The sequence below is a fragment of the Nomascus leucogenys genome, chromosome X (genome assembly GCF_006542625.1).
Source record: "Nomascus leucogenys isolate Asia chromosome X, Asia_NLE_v1, whole genome shotgun sequence".
NCBI lineage: Eukaryota > Metazoa > Chordata > Mammalia > Primates > Hylobatidae > Nomascus > Nomascus leucogenys.
Genome location: NC_044406.1, coordinates 65825075 through 65838896, shown reverse-complemented (window position 1 = coordinate 65838896; position 13822 = coordinate 65825075). Strand labels below are relative to the sequence as shown.

General features: G+C 39.0%; 1 non-coding gene across 1 annotated transcript; it reads right to left on the bottom strand.

The window, feature by feature from the left end:
- Window positions 1–12253: 12253 nt before the first annotated feature.
- Window positions 12254–12358, bottom strand: LOC115833388. The gene has a single exon (XR_004028825.1). It is a non-coding gene; the product is annotated as a U6 spliceosomal RNA (small nuclear RNA).
- Window positions 12359–13822: the final 1464 nt, after the last annotated feature.

Genomic DNA, 13822 nt, shown 5'->3' with positions numbered 1-13822 from the left:
CTTTATTTTGAGCATATGTGGGTCTTTGCATGTGAGATGGGTCTCCTGAATGCAGCACACTGATGGATCTTGACTCTTTATCCTATTTGCCAGTCTGTGTCTTTTAATTGGGGCATTTATCCCATTTACATTTAAGGTTAATATTGTTATGTGTGAATTTGATCCTGTCATTATGATGTTAGCTGGTTATTTTGCCCACTAATTGATGCAGTTTCTTCCTAGCCTTGATGGTCTTTACAATTTGGCATGTTTTTGCAGTGGCTGGTATTGGTTGTTTCTTTTCATGTTTAGTGCTTCCTTCAGGAGCTCTTGTAAGGCAGGCCTGGTGGCGATAAAATCTCTCAGCACTGGCTTGTCTGTAAAGGATTTTATTTCTCCTTCACTTATGAAGCTTAGTTTGGCTGGATATGAAATTCTGGGTTGAAAATTCTTTTCCTTAAGAATGTTGAATATTGGCCCCCACTCTCTTCTGGCTTGTAGGGTTTCTACAGAGAGATCTGCTGTTATTCTGATGGGCTTCCCTTTGTGGGTAACCCGACCTTTCTCTCTGGCTGCCCTTAACATTTTTTCCTTCATTCCAACCTTGGTGAATCTGACTATTATGTGTCTTGGGGTTGTTCTTCTCGAGGAGTATCTTTGTGGTGTTCTCCGTATTTCCTGAATGTGAATGTTGGCCTGCCTTGCTATGTTGGGGAAGTTCTCCTGAATAATATCTTGAAGAGTGTTTTCCAACTTGGTTCCATTCTCCCCATCACTTTCAGGTACACCAATCAAATGTAGATTTGGTCTTTTCACATAGTCCCATATTTCCCGGAGGCTTTGTTCGTTTCTTTTTACTCTTTTTTCTCTAACCTTGTCTTCTCACTTTATTTCATTAATTTGATCTTCAATCACTGATATCCTTTCTTCCAATTGATCAAATTGGTTATTGAAGCTTGTGCATGTGTCACGAATTTCTCGTGCCATGGTTTTCAGCTCCATCAGGTAACTTAAGGTCTTCTCTACACTGTCTATTCTAGTTAGCCATTCGTCTACCTTTTTTCAGGTTCTTACCTTCCTTGCAATGGGTTTGAACATGCTCCTTTAATTTGGAGAAGTTTGTTATTACCAACCTTCTGAAACCTACTTCTGTCAACTCGTCAAAGTCATTCTCCATCCACCTTTGTTCTGTTGCTGGCAAGGAGCTGCAATCCTTTGAAGGAGAAGAGGGGCTCTGGTTTTTAGAATTTCCAGCTTTTCTGCTCTGGTTTCTCCCTGTTTTTGTGGTTTTATCTACCTTTGGTCTTTGATGTTGGTGACCTACAGATGGGGTTTTGGTGTGGATGTCCCTTTTGTTGATGTTGATGCTATTCCTTTCTGTTTTTTAGTTTTCTTTCTAAGTCAGGTCCCTCAGCTGCAGGTCTGTTGGAGTTTGCTGGAGGTCCACTCCAGATCATGTTTGCCTGGGTAGCACCAGTGGAGGCTGCATAACAGCAAATATTTCAGAACAGCAAATATTGCTGCCTGATCCTTCCTCTGGAACCTTTGTCCCAGAGGGGCACCCGCCTATATGAGGTGTCTGTAGGCCCCTACTGGGAGATGTCTCCAAGTTAGGCTACACAGGGGTCAAGGACCCTCTTGAGGAGGCAGTCTGTCTGTTCTCAGAGCTCAAACACCGTATTGGGAGAACCACTGCTCTCTTCAAAGCTGTCAGACAGGGAGGTTTAAGTCTGCAGAAGTTGTCTGCTGCCTTTTGTTCAGCTAAGCCCTGCCCATAGAGGTGGAGTCTAGAGGCAGTAGGCCTTGCTGAGCTGTGGTGACCTCTGCCCAGTTTGAGCTTCCTGGCTGCTTTGTTTACCTACTCAAGCCTCAGCAATGGCAGATGCCTCTCTGCCAGCCAGGCTGCCATCTTGCAGTTTGATCTCGGACTGCTGCACTGGCAGTGAGTAAGGCTCCATGGGCATGGGACCTGCTGAGCTGGGCATGGGAGAGAATCTCCTTGTCTGCTGGTTGCGAAGACCTTGGAAAAAGTGCAGTATTTGGGTAGCAGTGTCCCGTTTTTCAAGGTATAATCCTTTTCCTTGGCTAGGAAAAGGAAATTCCCTGACCCCTTGTGCTTCCTGGGTGAGGCGACGCCCTGCTCTGCTTCAGCTCACCCTCCATGGTCTACACCCACTGTCCAACCAGTCCCAATGAGATGAACCAGGTACCTCAGTTGGAAATGTAGAAATCACACATCTTCTGGGTCGATCACACTGGGAGCTGCAGACTGGAGTTGTTCCTATTCGGCCATCTTGGAACCTTCATTATTTGCATTTTTCAAGCCCAGAATTTCTGCTTGATTCTTCTTATTTCAATCTTTTTGTTAAAGAGGATATACCTATTGTAAATATATATGCACCCAACAATGGAGCACCCAGAAATATGAAGCAAACATTATTAGGGCTACAGAGAAAGATAGACACCAATACGATAATAGCTGGAGGCTTCAACACTACCCTCAGCATTGGACAGATCTCCCAGACAGAAAATCAACAAAGAAACATTGGACTTAATCTACTCTATAGACCAAATGGTTCTAGTAGATATTCACAGAACATTTTATCCAATGGCTGCAGAATACACATTTTTCTCCTCAGCTCATGGATCATTCTCAAGAATAGACCATATGTTAGGGCAAAAAACAACTCCTGATACATTCAAAAAAATTCAGAAAATAAAATAACATTAAGCATCTTTTCTGACCACAATGTAATACAACTAGAAATCAGTACAGACATTCTGAAAACTATACAAACATTCAGAAATTAAACAATATGCTCCTGAATGACCAGTGGGCCAATGAAGAAATTAAGAAGTTTGAAAAATTTTGTGAAACAAATGGCAATGGAAACACTACACACAAAACCGATGGGATACAGCAAAAGCAGTACTGAGAAGGAAATTTATACCTATAAGTACCTAAATCAAAAAAGACAAAAACTTCAAATAAGCAATCTAATGATGCATCTTAAAGAACTAGAAGAGCAGGAGAAAACCAAACCCAAAATTAGCAGAAAAAAATAATAATGAAGACTAGAGCAGAAATAAATGAAATTGAAACAAAAAATAAAAGAGCAATAATAGAAAAAGTTTTTTTTAAATTCAACAAAATGGACAAACCTTTAGCCAGACTAAGAAAAAAAGAAAGAATGATGGTTTCCAGCTTCATCCATGTCCCTACAAAGGACATGAACTCATCATTTTTTATGGCTGCATAGTATTCCATGGTGTATATGTGCCACATTTTCTTAATCCAGTCTATCGTTGTTGGACATTTGGTTTGGTTCCAACTCTTTGTTATTGTGAATAGTGCCACAATAAACATACGTGTGCATGTGTCTTTATAGCAGCATGATTTATAGTCCTTTGGGTATATACTCAGTAATGTGATGGCTGGGTCAAATGGTATTTCTAGTTCTAGATCCCTGAGGAATCGCCACACTGACTTCCACAATGGTTGAACTAGTTTACAGTCCCACCAACAGTGTAAAAGTGTTCCTATTTCTCCACATCAAGAACAAAAAACCAAACACCGCATGTTCTCACTCATAGGTGGGAACTGAACAATGAGAACTCATGGACACAGGAAGGGGAACATCACACTCCGGGGACTGTTGTGGGGTGGGGGGAGGGGGGAGGGACAGCATTAGGAGATATACCTAATGCTAAATGAGGAGTTAATGGGTGCAGCAAAACAACATGGCACATGGATACATATGTAACAAACCTGCACATCGTGCACATGTACCCTAAAACTAAAAGTATAATAATAAAAAAAGAAAAAAAGAAAGAAGATGCAAATAAAATCAGAGATGAAAAAGGAGACATTACATCCAATACCACAGAAATTCAAAGGATCATTAGAGGCTACTATGAGCAACTGTATGCCAATAAATTATAAAATCTAAAAGAAATTGATACATTCCTACACGCATACAACCTACCAAGACTGAACCAGGAAAAAATTCAAAACCTGAGCTGACCAATAATAAGTTAACAAGATTGAAGCCATAATAAAAATTCTCCTGCAAAAAAAATGTTCAGGACCTAATAGGTTCACTGCTGAATTCTACCAAATGTTTAAAGAAGAACTAATACCAATTCTACTCAAATTACTCTAAAAAATAGAGGAGGAAGGAAAACTTTCAAAATCATTCTATGAGGACAGTATTACCCTAATACCAAAACTGACAAAGACACATCAAAAGCAGAAAACTGTGGGCCAATATCTGGCCAGACATGGTGGCTCATGCCTGTAATTTCAGCACTTTGGGCAGCTGAGGCAGGCAGATTACTTGAGGTTAGGAGTTTGAGACCAACCTGGCTAACATGGTGAAATCCTATCTCTGTTAATAATACAAAAATTAGCTGGGTGTGGTGGCAGTTGTCTGTAATCCCAGCTACTCAGGAGGCTGAGGAAGGAGAATCACTCAAACCTAGAAGGTGGAGGTTGCAGTGAGCCAAAACCGCACCACTGCACTCCAGCCTGAGAGATGGAGCAAGATCCTGTCTCAAAAAACAAAAAACAAAAAAATGAAAAAAAACTATAGGCCAATATCTCTGCCGAATAGTGATGCAAAAGTTCTCAACACAATACTAGCAAACCAAATACAACAACAAATTAAAAAGATAATTCATCATGATCAATGGGGTTTATCCCAGGGATGCAAGAATGGTTCAACATATGCAAATCAATCACTGTGATATATCAAGTCAACAGAATGAAGAACAAATCCATATGATCATTTCAATTGATGCTGAAAAAGTCTTTGATAAAATTCAATATCCCTTCATGATAAAATCCTTCAAAAACTGTGTATAGAAGGAACATATCTCAACATAATAAAAGCTATATATTACAGACCAACAGCTAGTATCAGACTGAATCACGAAAAATTGAAAGTCTTTCCTCTAAGATCTGGAACATGAAAAGGATGTCCACTTTCACCACTGTTATTCAACATAGTACTGGAACTTCTAGCTAGAGTTATCAGACAAGAATAAGATATAAAGTGCATCCAAGTCAGAAAGGAAGAAGTCAAAGTATCCTTGTTTGCTGATGATATAATCTTATATTCGGAAAAACCTAAAGCCTTCACAAGAAAATTATTGGAACTAATTTAAAAATTCAGTAAAGTTGCGGGACACAAGATCAACATACAAAAATCAGTAGCATTTCTCAACAGCCAACAATCTGAAAAGGAAATCAAGAAAGTAATCCCACTTACAATAGCTACAAATAAAATTAAATACTTAGGAATTAACCTAATCAAAGTGAAAGATCTCTGCAATGAAAACTATAAAACACTGATGTAAAAAATTGAAGAAGACCGAAGAAAATGGAAAGACATTCCATGTTCATGGATTGGAAGAATCAATGTTGTTAAAATGTCCATACTACCCAAAGCAATCTACAGATTTAATGCAATTCCTGTCTATTTTCTATTTCTTTACAGAAATTTTATTTCTTTATAGAAATAGAAAAAACAATACTAAAATGTATTTAAAACCACAAAAGACCCAGAATAGCCAAAGCTATCCTAAACGAAAAGAACAAAACTGAAGGAATTACATTACCTGACTACAAATTATACTACAGAGCTACAGAAGACAAAACAGCATGGTACCAGCATAAAAACAGACACATAGACCAATGCAACAGAATACAGAAACCAGAAACAAATTCACACACCTGCAGTGAACTCATTTTCAACAAAGGTGCCAAGAACATACACTAGGGAAAAGACTATAAGTGGTGCTGAGAAATCTGGATATCCACATACAGAAGAATGAATCTATAACCCTGTCTTTTGCTGTATATAAAAATCAAATCAAAATGGATTAAAGACTTAAATCTAAGACCTCAAACTATGAAACTACTACAAGAAAACATTGGGGAAAATCTCCAGGACATTGGCCTGGGCAAAAATTTGTTGAGTAATACCCTACAAGCACAGGCAACCAAAGCAAAAATGGACAAATGGGATTACATCAAGTCAAAAAGCTTCTGCACAGCAAAGGAAACAATCAACAAAATGAAGAGACAACCCACAGAAGGGGAGAAAATATTTGCAAACTACTCATCTAACAAGGAATTAATAACCAGAATATATAAGGAGCTCAAACAACTCTATAGGAAAAAAGTCTAATAACCCAATTTTTAAATGAGCAAAAGATTTGAATAGACATTTCTGAAAAGAATACATTACAAATGACAAGCAGATATATGAAAATGTGCTGAACATTATTGATTATCAGAGAAATGAAAATCAAAACTACAGTAAGATACTGTCTTACCCCAGGTAAAATGCCTTTTATTTAAAAGACAGGCAGTAATATATGCTGGTGAGGATGTGGAGAAAAGGGAACCCTCATACACTATTGGTGGGGATGTAAATTAGTACAACTACTAATGGAGAACTCAAAAAAACTAAATATAGAGCTACCATATGATCTGGCAATCCCACTCCTAGGTATATACCCAAAAGAAAGAAAATCAGTATATCAAGGAGATATCTGCACTCCCATATTTATTGCAGCACTATTTACAATAGCCAAGATTTGCAAGCAACCTAAGTGTTCATCACAGATGAATGGATAAAGAAAATGTGGTACGTATACACAATGGAGTACTATTTACCCATAAAAAATGAAATCCTGTCATCTGCAACAACACGGATGGAAATGGAGATTATTATGTTAAGCAAAATAAGTCAGGCACAGAAAGACAAAGATCACATGTTCTCACTTATTTGTGGGAGCTAAAAATTAAAATAATCGAACTCATGACGATAGAGAATAGAAGGATGGTTACACGAGGCTAAGAAGGGTAGTGGGCGTGGGGTAGGAAGTGGAGGTGGTTAATGTGTACAAAAAAATAGTTACAAAGAATGAATAAAACCCAGTTTTTGCTAGCATAACAGGGTGACTACAGAGAAAATAATTTAATTGTAAATTTATAAATAACTATGATGTTATAATTAGATTGTTTGTAACACAAAGGATAAATGTTTGAGAGGATGGTTACCCCATTTACCCTGATGTAATCGTTACATGTTGCATGCTTGCATCAAAATATTTCATGTAACCCATAAATATACACACCTAGTATGTACCCATAAAAATTTTTAAAAAAAAGAAAACAGGAAACATCTCAAAACAATAATCTAAGATTCTCCCTGAAGAAACTTGAAAATTCTTACCACTGAGTTTTTAAAAAGCTTTAAAAAAGAAATTTATAAAACAGCAAAAGAGCAAAACAAACCCAAAGCAAGCAGAAGGAAGGAAATAATAAATATGAGAAATCAAAAAAATTAAAAACCAAAATCTAGCTCTTTGAAAAGATCAATAAACTGTGTGTGAATCTACATTATCTCTAAATGAAAAGTTTATTTAAAAATAATTTGAAAAATAAAGTACTTTTTTGAAAACAGTAAAGATAAAAAGCATTAACTATTGGTGGGAATATAAATGGTACTCATAAGTTACCTTTCCTCTCTATCCTATTTAAAATTATCCCTCCACATTTGTATCAGTCAGCATTCTCGAAAGAGACCAATAGGAGATAAATATGTAAATATACATATATTTATGAGTATATATAAAGACATATATAAGATATATTTTAAGGAATTGGCTCACATAGTTGTGGGGGCTGGCAAGTCTGAATTCTGTAGGACAGGCTGGCAGGCTGGAAACTCCAGCAGGAGTTGATGCAGCAATCTTGACTTGGAAATCTGTAGGGCAAACCAGCAGGCTAGAAACTTGGCAGAATGTGACACTTTAGTCTTGACATATTTCTTTGCCAGAAAAACTTCAGGATTTGCTCTTACAGCCTGAGACTCATTGGATGAAGCCCATCCACATTGTGAAGGGTAATATGCTCTACTTCAAATCAAATTATTGTACATGTAAACCACAAAGTGCCTTCATAGAAACACCTAAATGAATGTTTGATTAAATAACGGTGCTATAAACTAGCTAAGTTGACATATTTTTTATTGTTTTTATTGTTTTTTTTAAAAAGGAGTCTCGCTCTGTCGCCCAGGCTGGAGTGCAGTGGTGCAGTCTCAGCTCACTGCAACCTCCACCTCCTGGGTTCAAGGGATTCTCCTGCCTCGGCCTCCCAAGTAGCTGAGATTACAGGTGCCTGCCACCATGCCTGGCTTATTTTTGTATTTTAGTAGAGACGGGGGTTCACCATATTGGTCAGGCTGATCTCAAACTCCTGACCTCAAATGATCCACTCGCCTCGGCCTCCCAAAGTGCTGGAATTACAGGCATGAGCCAGCGCGCCTGGTCCAAGATGACATATAAAATGAAACATAACAATCTACCCCTCACCAAATAAGCACCCATACATATATCTCCAAATAAAGATAATAACAAAGTCATACTTCCATCTAACAAGACACAACTCTTGTTACAACTCTGTACAACTGAAACTGCACTAACCCTTTCCTTGTGAGAGGATGCAAACTCCTTGGGTTATGTTCATTCTTCTCCTTGATATCCTGTGACTTAAATACAGTGACGTAAGGTTAATTATTACTAATACATTTTATTTTATATGATAAGGAGATGAGAGAGAAGAAATGAAAATTGACATAAACATACACACAAACAAGCATATTTATGACAAAGAAAAATTCTATGAGTATTTCCCCCTTATTATAAGGAAGAACTACTCATAATAATTACAATTCTTGGTTGGGCATGGTGGCTCACACCTGTAATCCTAGCACTTTGGGAGGCTGAGGTGGGCAGATCACCTGAGGTTGGGAGTTCCAGGCCAGACTGACCAACATGCAGAAACTCCGTCTCTGCTAAAAATACAAAATTAGCAGGGTGTGGAGGCACATGCCTGTAATCCCAGCTACTCGGGAGGCTGAGGCAGGAGAATCGCTTGAACCCGGGGGGCAGAAGTTGTGCTATTGCACTCCAGCCTGGGCAACAAGAGCAAAAACTCCGTCTCAAATACTAGTACTACTAATAATAATAATAATAATTACAATTCTTGTTTCTGCAGCTGGTCATCTGCAACTCCTAGCTAGTATTTAAAACAACCTTCTTCCATTACCCATTCCATATTCCCTTTGCCCTCAGCAAATATCTCAGCTTCTTATGGTCCCTTCCCTGGTGGGGTGGGGTAGGGTGACCCAAACCTTCATTCTGGAGAGTTCTGAGCAATTAGTAGTCCTGTTGAGTTGAATTATAGTAGTGCTTTTTAGAGATGGGAGTCTCACTATGTAGCTGAGACTGGCCTTGAATTCCTTGGCTCAAACAATCCTCCTGCTTCAGCCTCTTGAATAACTGGGACTACAGATGTGTGCCACCATGCCCAGCTGTAGTTTTCCATTGACCTTAATCACAGGGCCTGGTAGTACTAAGAGACCTTCTAATGGGTCTGCTGTATTCCAGACATACTCATACTTACTTACCTCTATTGTGAAGTAAGAGCCCAACAAGTTGCAAAATTTTTCCTTGGTAATCAAGATCAATCACGCCAGCAGTACAGTAACTCCCTTTGTTGCCTATTAACTTAGAGGCACAAGAAGCCCAAAGTAGCAGGGTAACAATCTTAAATTGCAGTTCAATTGAATTATTGTATCTCCTGGTGGTAGCATCCCACCCTTTGGAACTAAGACCTCAAGACCAGCATAGCATAAGGTCATGGGGACAGGAAGCAAAAATTTTGCTAGTGGATAACTAGGGTATAGTAAGTAATACCACTCCAATTTTCACCCCTTGATTCCTGGACCTGTGAATCCTGTCTACAGGAGAAATAGCACCATATATTTGACACTTATTTAGAGCGTATATAGCCTCCTAAAGAGCATGCCCCAGTCCTGCAAGGTAGTGCCATGCAGTTAATACTATAACCAAGTCTTTAAAAGGCCATTACATTATTCTACCAAACCAGTTGCTTCAGGATGGCTGGGAACATGGTGAGGCCAGTGAATTCAATGAACTTGGGCCCACTGCTCCAACTTCATGTGTAAAGTGAGTTCCTTAATCAGAAGCAATGTTATGTAGAATAACATGGCAGTGAATAAGGCATTCTGTAAGTCCACAGATGGTAGTTTTGGCAAAATCATTGTGTGCAAGGAAGGTAAATCCATACTTAGAGTAAGTTTCTATTCCAGTAAGAAAAAATGCTGCCCCTTCTGTGATAGAAGTGGTTGAATATAATCAACCAGACATCAATAACTGGCTGATCACCCTGGGGAATGATTCAGTGATGGTCTCTGCTGCTGGCAGATTGAGTACTCTGAGCAGTGGGTATAGTCAGGTCAACCTTAGTGAATTGAAGTCCATGTTGCTAATCCCATGAATAATTTATATCCCTACCACCATGGCCACTTTGTAAATGAGCCCGTTGGTCAATGACAGAAGTAGCTGAGGAAGGTGACTGACTGTTATGCACAGGTCATCCTATCCACTTGATTATAAAAATCTTGCTCTGCTGAGGTCACTCTTTGGTTAGCATTCACATGGGACACAAATATCTTCAGGGGTGTTTTTTAACCCATTCATAGAGGTCCACCCACACATCTTCTTCTCTTACCTCCTCATCACCAATTTTCCAATCATGTTCCTTCCAAGTCCCTAACCATCCATCTAAACCACTGGACACCGTCCATGAACCAACATACACTCAAACTTCTGGCCATTTCTCCTTCTAAGTAAAAATGAACAACAAGGTACAATGTGCAGTGCTCTATGTTCTGCCCACTGGGAGGATTTCCCTTCATCGCTGTCTTTCTGGGATATCCCAGAAAGGGGTTATTAGTGGCGGAGCTGCCCACTTTCAAGTGGTGGCTTCATATCATGCACAACCATCTGTAAACCATGCTCATTTCCTCTTCTTCATTCAACTTATCACAGAGAATTCCTATGAGGCAATAGGCGCAGGGTGGGAGAGAGGGGGTAATATACTAAGAGTGGGGCCATAGACATTTGGGCCACTTCTTCATGTAGCTTACTTTGCCTTCTGGGCCTGCTCAAGCCCAACTTTGTATACAATTTCCATTTGGTGATTGAGTGCTGGTGTGCATGCCCAACTTTATGGCTTGGTGGGTCAGATAATACTCAGTTCATGAAGGACAGCTCTGGTCACATTGTAGCAAGATGACCAAAGATTAATTGTTCAGTCTCTACTAAGGCCCAGTAGCAAGCCAAAAGCTGTTTCTCAAAAGGATAGTAGTTATCTGCAGAGGACGGCAGAGCTTTGCTCCAAATTCCTATGAATATGTGTTGCAATTCACCTATAGCGGCCTGACAAAGGCTCCAAGAAGCATTTCTATCTGCCACTGACACTTCAAGCACCATTGAATCTTCTGGAACATATGGCCCAAGTGGCAGAGCAGCTTGCATGGCAGCCTGGACCAGTTGCAGAGACTTCACTTGTTCTGGGCCCCACTCAAAACTAGCAACTTTTTAGGTCACTCAGTAAATGAGCCAAATGAGAAATATGTGGCCTCAAAAGTTTAAAGAGGCCCATCAGGTGTTGTGCATTTTTTCTGGTTGTAGAAAAGGCCAGATGCAAGAACATAATCTTTACCACAAAAAGGATATCTTTATATGTCCCACATCACTGGAGCGATAGAAATTTCTATGAGGTAAAAGTTCATAGAAAAAGTTTCACTGAGGTAAAAGTTATCTTACTTTAAAAAATTTATTTCTCACCCTCTGATGTGTAAATGTATTACCAATAAGTCTAGAGTAGTTGCTATTGCTTGCTCACTAAGTCCAATCAACATAATGTCATCCATGCAATGAATCAGTGTGATGTCTTGTGGAAGGGGAAGTCAAACAAGGTTCCTGTGAACTAAATTATGAAATAAGGTAGAGAACGGATAGAGATAAGAAAAGTATTGCTAGCTTTGCCAGATTAAGCAAACTTCTTCTGGTGGTCTTTACTAACAGATATTGAGAAAAAAAAGGCATTTGCCAAATCAATAGCTGCATAGCAGATACCAGAAGATATATTAATTTGTTAAAGCAATGAAACTACACCTGGTGCAGCAGCTTCAATTGGAGTCACTACCTGGTTAAGCTTTTGAAAATCCACTGTCATTCTCCAAGATTCAACTTTTAAAAAATTGACACGTAGTAATTATACATATTTATAGGGTACAACATGATGGATGTTTCCATAAATGTATAAATTGTATAGTGATCGAATCATGGTAATTACCATATCCATCACCTTAAGCATTTATTATTTCTCAAAAATACGAAATACTTCACAAATTTCCATGTCATCTTTGCTCAGGGGTCATGATAATCTTCTCTGTATTGTTCCAATTATAATATATGTGTTGCTGAAGCAAGCAAAAAATCCATGTGTTTTCTGTATAGGCCAAATAGGTAAGTTGAATGGGGATATGGTGGGAATCGTCACCCCTGCATTTTTCAAGCCCTTGATGGTGGCAATGATCTCTACAATCCCTCCAGGAATGTTGTATTGCTTTTGGTTTAATATTTTTCTAAGCAGAGGCAGTTCTAGTGACTTCCACTTGACCTTTTCTACCATAATAACCCTCAATCCACAAGCCAGGGAATCAATGTGGGGATTCTACCAGTTGCTGACTGTGTCTATTCCAATTATATATCCCAGAACTGGGGAAATAACCAGAGGATGGGTTCAGGAACCTACTGAGTCCACTATGAGGTAGATGTGAACTAAAACTCCATTAAATAACTGAACCCCATAAGCCCCTAATCTGACTGGTGGACCACAGTGCCATTTTGAGTCTCCTGGAATTCATGTCAGTACAGAGCTTGTGTTCAGTAATTTCTGAAAAGTCTGATTATTTCATTTCCCCCAGTGTCCTCTTTACTATTGTAAGTAGTCATTAGTGCATTTAAAGCTAATCAGATCAGAGAAGCAATTTCGGAAACTTCAGAACCAATTCAGAAAACCCATCCTTAAGATTCTGTTCCTCTAGAACCATTCTTGGTAACAAAATCTATGTCAGTCAGTGTTCTTCAGAAAAATAGAACAAATAGGACAAATAGAATCTTATTTTTAAAGATAACTGTCTTATAAATAAGATTTATATTTTATCTTTATTATTATTTTATCTTTTTTATTTTGTCTTTATAAAACTTATAAGTGAGTTGTCTTTAAAAATTGGCTCATGCAATTGTGGGGGCTGGCAAGTCTGAAATCCACAGGGCAGGCCCTCAGACTAGAAACTCTGCAGGAGATGATGCTACAGTCTTGAGGCAGAATTCCTTCTCCTCCAGGAAACATCATGTTTGCTCTTAAGGCCTTCAAGTGATTGGATGAGGCCCAGCCACATTATTGAGGGTAATCTCCTTTACTTCAAGTCAACTGATTTGTACATGTTAACCACATCTATAAAATACCTTCACAGCAACATCTAGATTAGTATTTGATTTAATAACTGGGTAGTATAGCATAGCCAAGTTGACACTTAAAAAAATAACAATCACGGGCCAGACGCGGTGGCTCATGCCTGTAATCCCACCACTTTGGGAGGCCAAGGCGGGCAGATCACCTGAGGTCGGGAGTTTGAGACCAGCCTGACAAACATGGAGAAACACCATCTCTACTAAAAAATACAAAATTAGCCAGGCATGGTGGCACATGCCTGTAACCCCAGCTACTCTGGAGGCTGAGGCAGGAGAATCACTTGAACCCAGGAGGCGGAGGTTGCGGTGAGCCGAGATCGCACCATTGCACTCCAGCCTGGGCAACAAGAGTGAAACTCCGTCTCAAAAAAAAAAAAAAAAAAAAAAAAAAATTAACAATCACAACACTCTATATTCC